This window comes from Poromitra crassiceps, assembly GCF_964638095.1.
Source record: "Poromitra crassiceps genome assembly, chromosome: 5".
NCBI classification, from domain to species: domain Eukaryota; kingdom Metazoa; phylum Chordata; class Actinopteri; order Beryciformes; family Melamphaidae; genus Poromitra; species Poromitra crassiceps.
Window position 1 is genome coordinate 37,901,504 of NC_139642.1, and position 15,384 is coordinate 37,916,887.

Sequence of the window (15,384 nt, forward strand, 5' to 3'; positions counted from 1 at the left end):
TATAGACCAAATCAGCGGGATGTTTACATTTACTTCCGGGTACCCCTGGGTCCACACATTATAATGGCGGTGAACGGCACAAACTGACGTGTTGAAGACAAAAACAGACAAAGAAGACAAAAATGGTTCGTCCGTGTTGTGTTGTTGTTTAATATCATTCATAACAACACTTTCACTAACGTTAGTGGAGACCAGACTAGCTTATTTACCTGTTGGACCAGACCAGAGTAGACTTGATGCTAAATTAAATTAACGTGGCGTCGGTAGCTCTGTCTGTAACGTTAACGAGTCTGCTCTCGCCGAGAAGAGCCTGGTGACGCGAGGTTACGAGTCTGCAAAAAAACAGCGAGTTTGACAGACAAACAAACATTATTAGCTAGCTAACACTACATAAAACAAACACAGAAGAAAGGCTAGATACGTCGGACAAGCATGTTTACCAACCGTTTAACCATTTAAATTGAAAGTAGTCGGCCGAAAACAACGAGAGGGTTTGACAGCATTTATTTGACAACACGCACATTTAAACCTGCCGCCTTCCCCAAGTGGTACCCGGAAGTAAATTTGTTTACATGGTGACGTCACGGTGATTTGGTCTTCTCCAGACCAGTCCTCTTGAGTAGAGGGGAAATGAGTTTATGAGTTACAGTAACGATCTTCAGTCTGAATATCAGGCGGAGTTTACACACAGTCCGAAGTTTGGTATGCGTATTTTTATCTGCCATCCGGAAAAATATCGTCACGCACAGAAAACGTTGCACACTTGTGAGTCCGATGCATTTTTATGCCTCCGCCGGCGAAGCCAGGCCGAAGGCATTATGGATCCGGGTTGTCCGTCCGTACGTACGGCCGGCCGTCCGTACGTACGTCCGTACGGATGTTTGTTAACGCGATATCTGAGGAACGCCTTGACGGAATTTCATCAGATTCGCCTTAAACATTCACTTAGGCTCAAAGATGATCTGATTAGATTTTGGTGGTCAAAGGTCAAAGGTCAAGGTCACTGTGACCTCTCGAACGCCATTTTCAAGCTTGTTAACGCGATATCTGAGGAACGCCTTGACGGAATTTCATCAGATTCGCCTTAAACATTCACTTAGGCTCAAGGATGATCTGATTAGATTTTGGTGGTCAAAGGTCAAAGGTCAAGGTCACTGTGACCTCTCGAACGCCATTTTCAAGCTTGTTAACGCGATATCTGAGGAACGCCTGGACGGAATTTCATCAGATTCGCCTTAAACATTCACTTAGGCTCAAGGATGATCTGATTACATTTTGGTGGTCAAAGGTCAAAGGTCAAGGTCACTGTGACCTCTCGAACGCCATTTTCAAGCTTGTTAACGCGATATCTGAGGAACGCCTGGACGGAATTTCATCAGATTCGCCTTAAACATTCACTTAGACTCAAGGATGATCTGATTAGATTTTGGTGGTCAAAGGTCAAAGGTCAAGGTCACTGTGACCTCTCGAACACCATTTTCAAGCTTGTTAACGCGATATCTGAGGAACGCCTGGACGCAATTTCATCAGATTTGCCTTAAACATTCACTTAGGCTCAAGGATGATCTGATTAGATTTTGGTGGTCAAAGGTCAAGGTCACTGTGACCTCTCGAACGCCATTTTCAAGCTTGTTAACGCGATATCTGAGGAACGCCTGGACGGAATTTCATCAGATTCGCCTTAAACATTCACTTAGGCTCAAGGATGATCTGATTACATTTTGGTGGTCAAAGGTCAAAGGTCAAGGTCACTGTGACCTCTCGAACGCCATTTTCAAGCTTGTTAACGCGATATCTGAGGAACGCCTGGACGGAATTTCATCAGATTCGCCTTAAACATTCACTTAGACTCAAGGATGATCTGATTAGATTTTGGTGGTCAAAGGTCAAAGGTCAAGGTCACTGTGACCTCTCGAACACCATTTTCAAGCTTGTTCACGCGATATCTGAGGAACGCCTGGACGGAATTTCATCAGATTCGCCTTAAACATTCACTTAGGCTCAAGGATGATCTGATTAGATTTTGGTGGTCAAAGGTCAAGGTCACTGTGACCTCTCCAACGCCATTTTCAAGCTTGTTAACGCGATATCTGAGGAACGCCTGGATGGAATTTCATCACATTCACCTTAAACATTCAATTAGGCTCAAGGATGATCTGATTAGATTTTGGTGGTCAAAGGTCAAAGGTCAAGGTCACTGTGACCTCTCAAACGCCATTTTCAAGCTTGTTAACGCGATATCTGAGGAACGCCTGGACGGAATTTCATCAGATTCGCCTTAAACATTCCTTAGGCTCAAGGATGAACTGATTCCATTTTGGTTATCAAAGGTCAAAGGTCAAGGTCACAATGACCTAACAAATGCCATTTTCAAGCTCGGTAACGCCATATCTCAGTAACACCTTGACTAAATTTCTTCACATTTGGCTCAAATATCCAATTCTGCAAAGAAACGCCTTGATGCAATTTCTTCCAATTTGGCTCCAACATCCACTTGGACTCAAGAATGAACTAATGGCGGAGGCATAAGTCCGCGTTGCGGTCGTTCTAGTTATTATTATGTCCGTCGTTCTCATGTCGTTCTATTTGCAATACGAAACAAATAGTCTCTCCTGTATCCACGTCACGTTACAACATGACTTGACAGGCTGCAGGCAACAGCGCTGATGTGGAATGGAAAAGCAGGTCGGGGAATGGTTATACTGGACACACTCGCCAAGCCGGCTGTGCGCGGTGGCGGGTTGCTGGAGCACCGCTTCCCGGGGAGAGAGAGCAGAGAGAGGGGGGCCAGTGAGGTGAAGCGAGCCGCTCTGACTGGACTCCAGCCGAGCGGGACACGGCCGCACCTCTGTCTCCACGGCTTATTTTCGACTTGCATGTGTGACAAACTGCGAGCTTTGTCTACTTCACTGACGGTGAAAAAAATCCACAACGAGGAAGATATGCTGGCGTGTGTGGTGTGGTGGCTGGGTGCCTGTCTCGGTGCTTTGGGGTGCGCGCACGTCATGTGAAAATCGGCTCACAGAATCGGCTATTTAGAGTGACCGGAACAGATCACCGATCGAGGCCGATCACGTGAAAATCGGCCATTTCCGGTCACGTGCCGATCGATCGGTGCATCCCTAGTATTAATCATTATTGTAACGTTACTTGAGCTTACCTTTGATGAAATGTTGGCCGCAAAGAGCAAAGACGTGTGCACTTTGATGGTAGAAAAAAAAGCAATTTTTTTTTGCCCTCGCCAGCGACTGAACCACGTCGCACAAATCCACAACCTCCTCCTTTCTTTCTCCGACGGGATTCTGTAAAACACAAGCCAGGCGTGTCTCCTCGTCGGTTTAGTGCAACCGATAGCACAACAGGTAGGCTATCCGGCACTTTGGCTGAACAAACAGCGTGAGTCGACTCGCAGGCAACGGAATGAACATTTTTTTTTTTTACCGCCAGGTGGCCGTTCCCGGCAGCACGTAACGCCCCTTGAAAGCTATGAATAGGACTTGTAAAAAAATCTGTGAGGTCACCAGATAAAAGTAATGTGAGATCATTTCATGGGGACTTTAAATGGATTACCGATTGGTCACGGCAGCACACAGGCTCAGCGGATCCAGAACGCAGCGCCACTCGTTCTGCCTGGCTGAACTCTGCTGTGTTCAATGAGCCAGGGCTTTATTTGCCATTTGGTCGCAGGGGAAAACTAGGATTACATTTGATTTGGAGCGTCCGCCTACAGAGAGTCTACAGCTTCCTGTTCCACACACCTGACTCATCAGCTGGAGCTACTAAATTATTCTGACAATATGTAGGTGTTCATGAATTGTCACATATACTCTATCTCTAAGACATAAAAGGCCAAACCTACGTATGTATCATGTATGTCTCACCATCGGCCTGACAGCATTTATATTTGGCACGGGTTCCAGCAGAGGTCCCGAGCAGACGGTGACAGGGCCACATGTTTTAATTAGGTGGCCAAAAATGGCCAATTAGTCCACTACCCACAGCAGCCAGCAGGTGACATGCACAAACACACACAGACACACGCATGCACATGCAGTGATTGCATGCTCCAACCGGTCAGCATTAGTATACATAGATAATGTGTTAACCATCTGCAGAAAAAAAAACTGTTGAATGTCAACTAATAAGCTGTTGAAATCTTACACATTCTCTGTAGGCGGACTGTCCAACTAAAGTTTGACCAAAATGAGAGTTGCCACTTTCACCACTGTTACTTTCCTGTGAGAGCCATCTGTGACAGAGACGAGAGTGGTTGTCATCAGAGAGGGGGCTTCTCGTGTGGCTTGTCACAGCGCTCTGGTCTGGGTCTGGGCAGCCATGGGCGGGTGCTGCACATTCAGAGCTCAGCGCCTTGTAAAGTTAACATGTTGTCGTGGCCTGCTGCTGCTGAGACACACTAACAGACACAGAGCACACACACAGAGCACACACACACACACACACACACACACACACACACACACACACACACACACACACACACAGTCAAGAAGACACATACAGCACTTGCCCGCATGCAAATTATATCATAAACACATTATGCACAAATATACACACAGCATGGGCCATACACGAGGTGAGGAGGTGACAGGTGAGCGAGAGAGAGAGAGAGAGAGGGAGAGAGAGAGAGAGAGAGAGAGAGGGAGAGAGAGAGAGAGAGAGAGAGAGAGAGAGGGAGAGAGAGAGAGAGAGAGAGAGAGAGAGAGAGAGAGAGAGAGAGAGAGAGGAAGTAGTGGGTGTAAAGAATGCAGTGAGTCACAGGTGAATATTCTTTTACAATAGCTTTGAACACGGCTCAGGCAATCACAATCAATGACCGGAACCATCCGTTTTATAAACTCTCTTTCACCATGGGCAGTCAAATGGAACTTCCATTTGTCTGTAGACCATAGCACGCCACTTCCAGTATCCAACTGACAAGCGAGATAAACCCATAGAGATACTGTATTTAGAGGTGATGTTTCCGCATCATAGTGGCTATTACAGATAAGCGTATGTACTTTCTATCCACATACTGGATAGGGTGAAAATAATGGAAAAACCAATGTTAAGCCCTGCCACTATCTATCTATTACCAGCCCCATATCCCTACATCAAGCCTATTTCTTTTGCTGCAGAGGACATCTATTTCTCATTAGATTGCTCTCTGTCTCTCTCTCTCTCCCTCTCTCTCTCCCTCTCTCTCTCTCTCTCTCTCTCTCTCTCCCTCCCTCTTCACTGTTCAGGTCCTGAACATCATTACCAAAGTGTCTAGATGTGTGATTTCCACCTGGACATTTTCTGTCTGCCTGTTCCTCTGCTTTTGTCTGTCTCTCTCATTTCTCCCCTGTATTCCTCTCTGTTCACGGCACGCCATTCACCCCTCTCACTCTGTCTCTCTCTGTCCCCCTCTTCCTCCTCATCTTCCTCCTCCTCCTGCCTGCTGCCTCACTGATATGTCACCTGGCATTCCCTCCACGTCCCTCCTTTAATCCATCCCATCCATCCCAGAGAGAGGAAATGATGGAGGAACGTTGAGTTTTCTGGAGCCTTGATACCTACGTATCTTCTCTCTCTTTCTCTTCTCTTCAGCCTGAAAACATCACTCTGAACTCCATTGAGAATACTGGCTATCTTTTCTCTCTTTCTCTTCTCTTCTGCCTGAAAACATCACTCTGAACTCCATTGAGAATACTGGCAGTTGAATGTGAGGTTTAATGTAAATGTGTGAGCGAATGCATGTATTCAGGCTATACTCTTTCATCCAGCTTTACGACCTAAACACATACAGTAGAGGTATGGATAGATGGGAGGAAGGGCAGTTTGCCTGTAGCAGATTTCATTGTGTTGTATGTATATTCTGACGTTGGGTCTGACAGCTTGTGCATGTTAGGGGGTGAGGGTGGTGGCATTTGGAGTTAGGGTTGATAACTTGCTGATGGATGATTGTGAAATACCCACTAACATCATTCTGAGAATATTCGTTCCCACTGCTCATTGCATAAAGCAGAGAGAAACCCCAGGAAGACGACATTATTTGCTGTTTGGTCAAGATTACAACAAGGATGGGTGTGTTTCATTATCAAAGTGCTCTGAACAGTAAATAACAGCTGAGACAAGTCAGTTTATGACTGTGCAAGGTTCACATTTAAAATGTAAACCCCCCCTGGCCATTGCCACTTTGAAAAGCTGGAACATGCCTTGAGGTGGCAGCACAGGGTGAATGTGGGAATACAGAGTTGTAAAGGGAGCATCAAGTGAATCAGCATCACAAAATAAAGACGGTGAAAGACAGATGCTTCATCCAATCACCTGACGTTCTTTTTAAGTGCCTGCCCCTTTTAAACGTTTTCCCTGAGCGAGTTCCTAGATGATTCTGTGCAACAAACCATCTGGCAACGTCAGGTTAGAGCGACAGGAGATGTGTGCACCAATAAAATACAAACACAACGCAAATTAGCTCAGGACAGCAAGTAATAGGCAGAATCCTAACGCACAGACACACACACACACACACACACACACACACACACACACACACACACATGGACACGATGTAATGAGATGCAAGGAGCAGAGAAGGAGCTGATTGGAAAGTAAGGAGGAAGCGGAGGCTGGGACCAGACTGATAGAAAAATAGATGGGCAGAGACAAGAGGTCAAACATGCGCTGCAATGATAAACACACAGAGGAAGAAGGAGGTCGGGCAACAACAGAGTAATAGACTACAATGAGGAGAGAGAGAGAGAGAGAGAGAGAGAGAGAGAGAGAGAGAGAGAGAGAGAGAGAGAGAGAGAGAGAGGTGTCACTGTTAAGCATACACAAGCATGATTAGGAGAGAGAGTTAACAAACGAGATTGATGCGTGGAGAGAAAACAGAGGAAGAGGCCATGTGAATACATAAATACACACAATTAGGAGAGAGAGAGAGAGAGAGAGAGAGAGAGAGAGAGAATGAAAGAGGTTGATTGAAGTTGAGCACAATCAGGGGGGAATGAGAGAGAGAAAGAGAGAGAGAGAGAGGCTGGGGAGTCTGGGATGCACTAATTGGAAAATGGGGTAATTCTGCTTGGACGGTCTCCAGTGGAGTGGAGAGGTACCCTGGCTGTTTGTATTGTGTAACGCAGGAGAAGACTCGCTCCGTCTCACGCGCTCGCTTGTCCTGGCGGTGAACGGACGCATCACAGCGTGACGCCGCGGCCCCCGGGCACGCCACGCCGCACAGCTCCTCTCACTCACCACTAACGAGCGCTTTATTGAATTTCCAAGAAAACAAAGGAAATCTCCTGGAGACTGGTGAGGAAGAATATGAGGAAGTGAAGACAGAGACACCATGATGCAGGGTGGCTGTATTGTAACGGACTACAATGCAATTCAAATAGTAGAACTTGAGATAGTGCCAGTGTAGAAGCTTTAATATGATGCCGGGTAAACAGTTTGGCTTTTCCAATAGTTTTGTTCTCTTAACTTCCCTTCTTTTTGTATTTTCATCTCCTTTCTCCTCTTCTTTCCTTTCCTTTCCTCTCATCTCTCCTCCTTTTCTCTTCTCTCCTCTTCTCTCGTGTTCTCTTCAAACCTTCAAAGCCACTTCATTTGTAATCCATCTCTCTTAAATCCCCAAACTGCAATCACATTCTGCACAAGCTGTTGCAGATTTGGAGTTTGTCTTCCTGGAGGACGAGGCTTGGAACCGTGTTTGGTTAATTACAGCTCTAAGAGTTTCTGTAGATGAAACAAATAGAATACTAGCGATTTGTAGTCTACAGGAACAACGCCGTCAGGGGAATGCCTGTTTTCATGTTATTTGAAGTCAATCATTTGTTTTACACACTTAAAATTACACTGATTGGTGTAAGAGGAGCTACAATGTTTATTTGTTATTACTGATTGCAATGATATCTATGATCACAGTTTTCTTCCATCAGAGTTTATGCATTTTATCCTCTGACCGCACTTCTCTATATTTTGCTGTCCATTCTTATTGTTTTGAGGTAAGTCTGAATGTGACCTACTGTATAGGCAAGAGTAATGGGAGCAGAAGTCTCTGTCATATCCATACACTTCTTACAGAGACCCGGTCCAAACTGTGATAGTGGTGATTCGGGAGGGGGGCAGCAGATTTAACAGTAGTCGACTTGACGGAATGCTTTGATTGTAAAAGAAAATGCCCCATACCTTTGAAATGAGTCTGCAATAAAATGATTTATTGCAATGTCTGCTCTGCTGACACCAAGCCCTTCTACAGTAGGTAGCGTCTAGGGATCAGCACATGGCTAATTACACCAGAAATAGCAAAGCAGCTAGCCTTCTTTCTGCAGCTAGCCTTTGTTTTCTTATAGACTCCAGACAGAAAAGTAACAGGCGCCTCAGGACGAGCTTATCCTGCCTGTGTGAGGAAGCAGCGTTTGGAAACACTCAGAATTAGGAGTTTATGAGAAAGAAGAGCGCAGTTTGAAATGCAAATAGACATCGGAAGTCTGCTGGGGATGAGCTCTGGCACCGGGCCCTGCTGCACTCTATAGCGGTCTGCCAACCACACACACACACACGCACACACACACGCACACGCACACGCACACGCACACGCACACGCACACGCACACGCACACACACACACACACACACACACACACACACACACACACACAGTATGGTTATAATGCAGCAGTGAAGCCAAGTGGGACTTTATTTGAGGTTGTGAGGTACTGTAAAGCGGCTCCTCAGTCACAGTCTCGCGAGGCGAAGCTATGAGGGAGGTGCTTTTCTTTCCTTCAAAATTTGGCCAGACTATGAATTTTCTCCTGCTACAGCGCTCACAGTGACCCTGCACTCACTGACCCATAGGTGCTCACAGTGACCCTGCACTCACTGACCCATAGGTGCTCACAGTGACCCTGCACTCACTGACCCATAGGTGTTCACAGTGACCCGGCACTCACTGACCCATAGGTGCTCACAGTGACCGTGCACTCACTGACCCATAGGTGCTCACAGTGACCGTGCACTCACTGACCCATAGGTGTTCACAGTGACCCTGCACTCACTGACCCATAGGTGTTCACAGTGACCCGGCACTCACTGACCCATAGGTGCTCACAGTGACCCGGCACTCACTGACCCATAGGTGCTCACAGTGACCCGGCACTCACTGACCCATAGGTGTTCACAGTGACCCTGCACTCACTGACCCATAGGTGCTCACAGTGACCCGGCACTCACTGACCCATAGGTGCTCACAGTGACCCGGCACTCACTGACCCATAGGTGCTCACAGTGACCCGGCACTCACTGACCCATAGGTGCTCACAGTGACCCGGCACTCACTGACCCATAGGTGCTCACAGTGACCCTGCACTCACTTACCCATAGGTGTTCACAGTGACCCGGCACTCACTGACCCATAGGTAGAAAACCTCACTAGCATCGGCCTGACATCACTGGATCAAGAGACGAGATGGAGGTCAAGAAGAGCGGAGGGCTGGAGCTTTCAATTAACTCAACCTCCAGACCAATCCAATCAATCTCAAGTGAAAGGAAATAGAATCAATTTGGAAGGAGGTCTTGAGCAAATGTAACGTCAATAAAACGTGATTCCTGTAGGGAAACGCTATTTTCACTAACAAATATCATGGTACCTCTTGGTAAAACAGACGTGTATATTTTAACACATTGTCTTCTTTGTAGCCAGATGGAATCACATGAGAGAGTATGCCGTAAACTCACACTAACCATGAATGGATGAAGCAGACTCTGCATCTCCACATAACCAGAGAGAGGCAGCTGTGTGTGAAGCAGAAATGTTCCAGGGGACATGTTGGTGTTGGTCTGGCCCAGCTGCATGCAGCTCACCCCCGCACAGCAGAAAGCCTACATGTTCTCTCCACTCCTCATTAGCAAGCACACATCCTCATAATGATCACTGCCTCGCAGAAGACAAGACTGCTGCGCGCGCGCGCACTCACATCTATCTCTGTATGCATGGATTTATGTCTATGTTTGTGTGTACGTATGTGCATGTGTGAGTTTTTGTGTATGTCTTTCTACCTCTGTATGTGTTTTTACATACAGAGACAGAAGGTGTGTGTGTGTGTGTGTGTGTGTGTGTGTGTGTGTGTGTGTGTGTGTGTGTGTGTGTGTGTGTGTGTGTGTGTGTGTGTGTGTGTGTGTGTGTGTGTGTGTGTGGGGAGTGGATCGATCTAGCTGCCTTCCTATTTGTCTAAACCAAGCCCTGCAGGAACAGCTCTGGGGTCTCACCTATCAATCCTTGCGTAGAATCCCTACTACAACCATGACTAACCTTTCCAGTGACTATCTACTCCATCCAATCCGTGTTTCACCACCCAGTATCGTCTTGCAAAGGTATCCCACACAGACGTATAGATGTAAGAACCAAAACTACAAGACAGTGACAACTTACGCAAATTATCTATGCAAACCCTGACCCATCTTTAAGTCCAGCACCCCCAGTTGCTTAGTGGCGAAGATAAGTCACTGAGAAGTGCACACATACGCACCTTATCCCACACAAATTATTTCCAAAGCCAAAATGCCAGACCACTGTCCAACTGAAGTGCGCGGGTTTCCCTCTGTTGTGACAAGCGAAGATAATGGTTCTTTGCAGTGAATGCATTTGGAAAAGATATGTAGGCCTAACCTAAGGGCCTGTATTTCGTTGTTAAAAAAATATGTTTTGAATGATCTCTCCTGCGTCAATAGAGAGGTTAATCATTATTTTCAACACAGTCCTACGAATCCATAGTTGGGATTCTACGCAAGGTTTGATAGATGAGACCCCAGGACATTGAAGCAATTTTGGCATTGTGGCCAAGCTAGGTATTGCAAGTCACATGACGCCCTGCAGCCCAGAAACAGTTTTTCCCATCCACTTACATGGGGGAGGAAGCGAAAGGACTCTTGTCAAAAAGGACTCTTGTGGTGCCACAAAGAGCCATTTTCTGGATCTCCCTCTCTCTCTATGGCTCTGGCCATTATAACGCCATTCATGTGATAGGCGGGGCCAAGAAAAACACTACTGCACAGAATCTATGGACCCACCAGGAAGTAGGAGTCGAAACCTTTCTGGCACATGCACTGGGTGAGGAACTTTTATTGAAATGAATGGGCCACCTTTGAGTGCCTCATCCAGTTTAATCCATCCATCATCTAAAGTGCCTTCAATCAATTGACATGATGCTCTCATCTCTCTGCACTCTTTACTGCATTTACATTTACATCATGGCAGTCAGCTGATGCTCTTACCCCGTGTCTCAGGGTATATAAAAGCTATATATATGTGTGTGTGTGTGTGTGTGTGTGTGTATATATATATATATGTATAAAATCTAACAGGATTCATCTGACCATGGGTTGAACTTTGAGTATAATGAAATCATATGATTATTCATCATGTTGTTATTATTATTACTACTGTAATTATTATTGGTGTGTCAACTAGATTTAGCTAGACATATAGACATATTCTCTGTGAAGTCCTCTGAGACATCCTTGTGAATTAGGGCTATACAAATAAACTCGACTTGACTTAACTGTGGGAAGAGGTACAGGGTCCCTCACTCAGTTAAACTTATTAATGGGCAACTCCTCAAGGACAGACAAAAAAGCAGGAGGCTCTAAGATAACTGATAACAATCGCTTAGGATAGCTTAAAAGAACAATCGCTTTATTTGCTTGTAAGCATGTAAAGTGAGTTGCGTTGTTGTAATTTATGTACTGAGAAGTGTATATTAGGTAAAGTATGCCTTTGAATCTTTGCAAGTTTTAACGGTGTGAATGACACTGTGGCTAATTTGCTTGGTTGTTTTATATTTGCACAGGTTAATGTGTTTTTATTGCAATGTCTGGTTCAATGCAGCAGTTCCCTTAATCCTAGACAATTGTCTCCCATGGAGAGAACAAAGTCACCTTCAACTAGAGAACCGGAGGAACAAAACAGATACACGACACACAGATAAAGTAATTGGTTTTAGAAAATGCTCAAAAACGGAATAAAGAGAAAATACCAAATTAAAGAAGCCTGACACGATCTTAGAAAGCAGTTACGAGGATGGAGATGCATCAATATAATAATGCGGTGGATTTATTATAAATCACTTATTACAATATAAATCATAAAATCAGCTCGTGGAGGAGCTCTTACCCTTATTTAGGATGAGTGGGCAGGAAAAGGTTCAGTGTCTTGCTTGAAGACATTTCCACTGCACACTGTTTGTGTGCAGTGGAGTTACAACCATAGGAAGTGTTAAAATTTTAATTAAAGGTATGTATTTTTTTTAATCAACTACAGCTCTATTTATCACCCCTGTCAGGGTGTCATGGGGTATGTGGAAAGATTGGAATGGAATGGAAAGAGGATTCTAACAGGACGGCCGATGCTGGCACCACACTAGAGGATAATTGGGCTGATACTGGGACCGATTCGGCCCTCCCTGCAATCAGTCCTCCCTGGAGACGTTCCTGACGCGACGCTGATCTGAACCGATTATCTGCCCTAATGATCCTGTAGTGTGAGGAGGGGTTTACAGACATAATCTTAATGCTACCAACTTGATCGGAGTCTTCCCGATATCAAATTTCATAAATATCAAACATGTTTGATATTTATAATCCTAAGAATGCAAACTGTCTGTGAGTGAGCAGAATTGTGTTCAGCCACAGCTATGACATTTTATGTGTGATCTGGCTGAATCTTTGAATTAGGTAATTATGGCCAAATGCCTCAACACATGTTCAGCACCATGGAGACCTCCACAGTGGAGCAACATGCAGATGGCCGGAATTTGAATCAGCCAGTGAACTCTGGAGCAGCACACAGGGGAGTGGAGTTGTAATCAATCAGTTGTAAAAAACCCTCTCGGGAGAGAGAGGAGAGGCTGCATGCCAACTCTGTAAACGAAGCCTGACTGAATGACCAGTTACACAGGGTGTGTGATGCACCGGCATGTTATAAACTTGTAGTGTGGACTTGTTTGCAATTTCAGAGAAGAAAATAAATATGTTAAATCTGTTATGTCTGTGGTCTCCCACATTTTTCACATCTATTTAAGAAATGTAAGATTTAAATATCCTCCAATGTGCACCAGCCATTACTGTATGAGTGTGAGGAATATAGGCACTCAGCAAAACCTTCCCTGCAGCGAGCCAGAGAGAAATGGAGACAGAGAAATGGAGAGACACAGAAAGAGAGAGAGAGATGTACAACTTGCTACAAAAACTGGGTCATGTGATTTAGTCTTGCAGTGAGGGAGATGGTTAACAGGCGATGTACTGTGGAGAGCCGGGACAGAAGGAATCATTTTTCTCTCGAAAATTACTTTCCAGATTGTTCACTGATATGCCTCTTCCCCAGTGTTACACACACACACACACACACGCGCTCGCGCGCGTGCGCGCGACTCTGTCATGGTTTAGCTTCCTGGGGCCGGTTGCACCAACTGGTCTTACACTGGTCTTAAGCTAAGTTGGTCGTAACTTTACGACCTAACAGCTACGCCAGTTGCACCAAGACGGCTTAAGCCTTATTTTCAGTTACGCCTGGTCAGGAGGAGGCGTAGAGCCTGCCTGTAACAGAGATCTCCGCGGAGACCTTTTTGACCGTCATCGTCGTAACACCGCCAGTTCGCCGTCTTTGAAAGCACGACGTTAGATTATAACTAACTAGTTGTGTGGCTTAGCCTTCCAAAATGTTGCCGTTAATTTTTTAGAATGTAATACATAGAATTGGGAACGTTACATTCAATTTCATTCAGACTGTCTTTCTGGCTCAATCGCCGCCATTTTTCCCCTGGAGCGAGGGAGGGTGGGAGGAGGGAGGGTGTTTTACAGTAGTGGCTGAGAGAGCGTAGTGGCACAGTGCTCCAAGCAGGTCGCGAGGCACATTTTTTGCAACATCATCCAATCAGGGTGCATTCCCTGGCAATTCACATGGACGCGCATTGCTACGACCAGCATAGTTAAGACCAGACGTAAGCCGTGTTGGTGCAACAGGCGTAAATCCATGGTCTTAACTAAGACCGACGTAGGAGTTATGACCAGGCATAGTTAAGACCAGTTGGTGCAACCGGCCCCTGGATGTAAACCTCCCCCTCCCTGCCTCCCCTATTGTTCCAATGTAATTTTAAATGGATCGTTACCGTAGGGACACACAACCGTGACAGGGGGGAAAATGGGGCCTTGGTTGCCACGGTAACCGCCATTTAGTTTGATGGAGACGGGAGATTTGCTAGGTTCGGCAGTGAAAGAATTCTGATTTTACTTTTATATAGCACAAGGTAGACGGCACGCAGTCCTCATTCTGTATCCGCTTTGCTCAACTAGAGATTGAGAACTTTCTCCCAGCTTTCATTGTTGAAACTGGATGGAAACAATTAGCTAGAGTCTCCACAGGTTTGGTTTAGGCATTGAGGAGGAGGTCTCCACAGGTTAGGTTTAGGCATTGAGGAGGGGTCTCCACAGTTTGGGTTTAGGCATTGAGTAGGAGTCTCCACAGGTTAGGTTTAGGCATTGAGGAGGGGTCTCCACAGTTTGGGTTTAGGCATTGAGTAGGAGTCTCCACAGGTTAGGTTTAGGCATTGAGGAGGGGTCTCCACAGGTTGGGTTTAGGCATTGAGTAGGAGTCTCCACAGGTTAGGTTTAGGCATTGAGGAGGGGTCTCCACAGGTTGGGTTTAGGCATTGAGGAGGAGGTCTCCACAGGATGGGTTTAGGCATTGAGGAGGGGTCTTCACAGGTTAGGTTTAGGCATTGAGGAGGAGTCTTCACATGTTCGGTTTAGGCATTGAGGAGAGGTCTCCACAGGTTGGGTTTAGGCATTGGGTAGGGATCTCCACACATTGCATTTAGGCCATGGGGGGGGGGGGCTAGGCACTGGTAGCCACTTGGCCGTGGTTAGGGTTTGGATATGATGGGGGGCTTAGGTTTAGGATCTCCAGGGAAAAGCTTGGAGGAGACCCAAGTAAAGTCCCATAACCATGCAGGGAGAGGGAGAGGGTTTTATCCCTTGGAAGATGAGCTCCAGCCCCACGGCCTAACTTGACCTTTGCCTGACCCCAACAGGTGCACAGTGCTTGCCCGTGGGTGGCCATATAGGATGCCGTCAGAGTGAGAACGGGCTGCATCTAGAGAGAAAGAGAGCGAGAACACAGAGAAGAGATGGGGAGAGAGTATATGCAGAGAAGAAGAGAGCCAGTGAGAGAAAGAGATATGCAGAGAAGAAGAAGAGAGCCAGTGAGAGAAAGAGAGATGCAGAGAAGAAGAAGAGAGCCAGTGAGAGAAAGATAGATGCAGAGAAGAAGAGAGCCAGTGAGAGAAAGAGAGATGCAGAGAAGAAGAAGAGAGCCAGTGAGAGAAAGAGAGATGCAGAGAAGAAGAG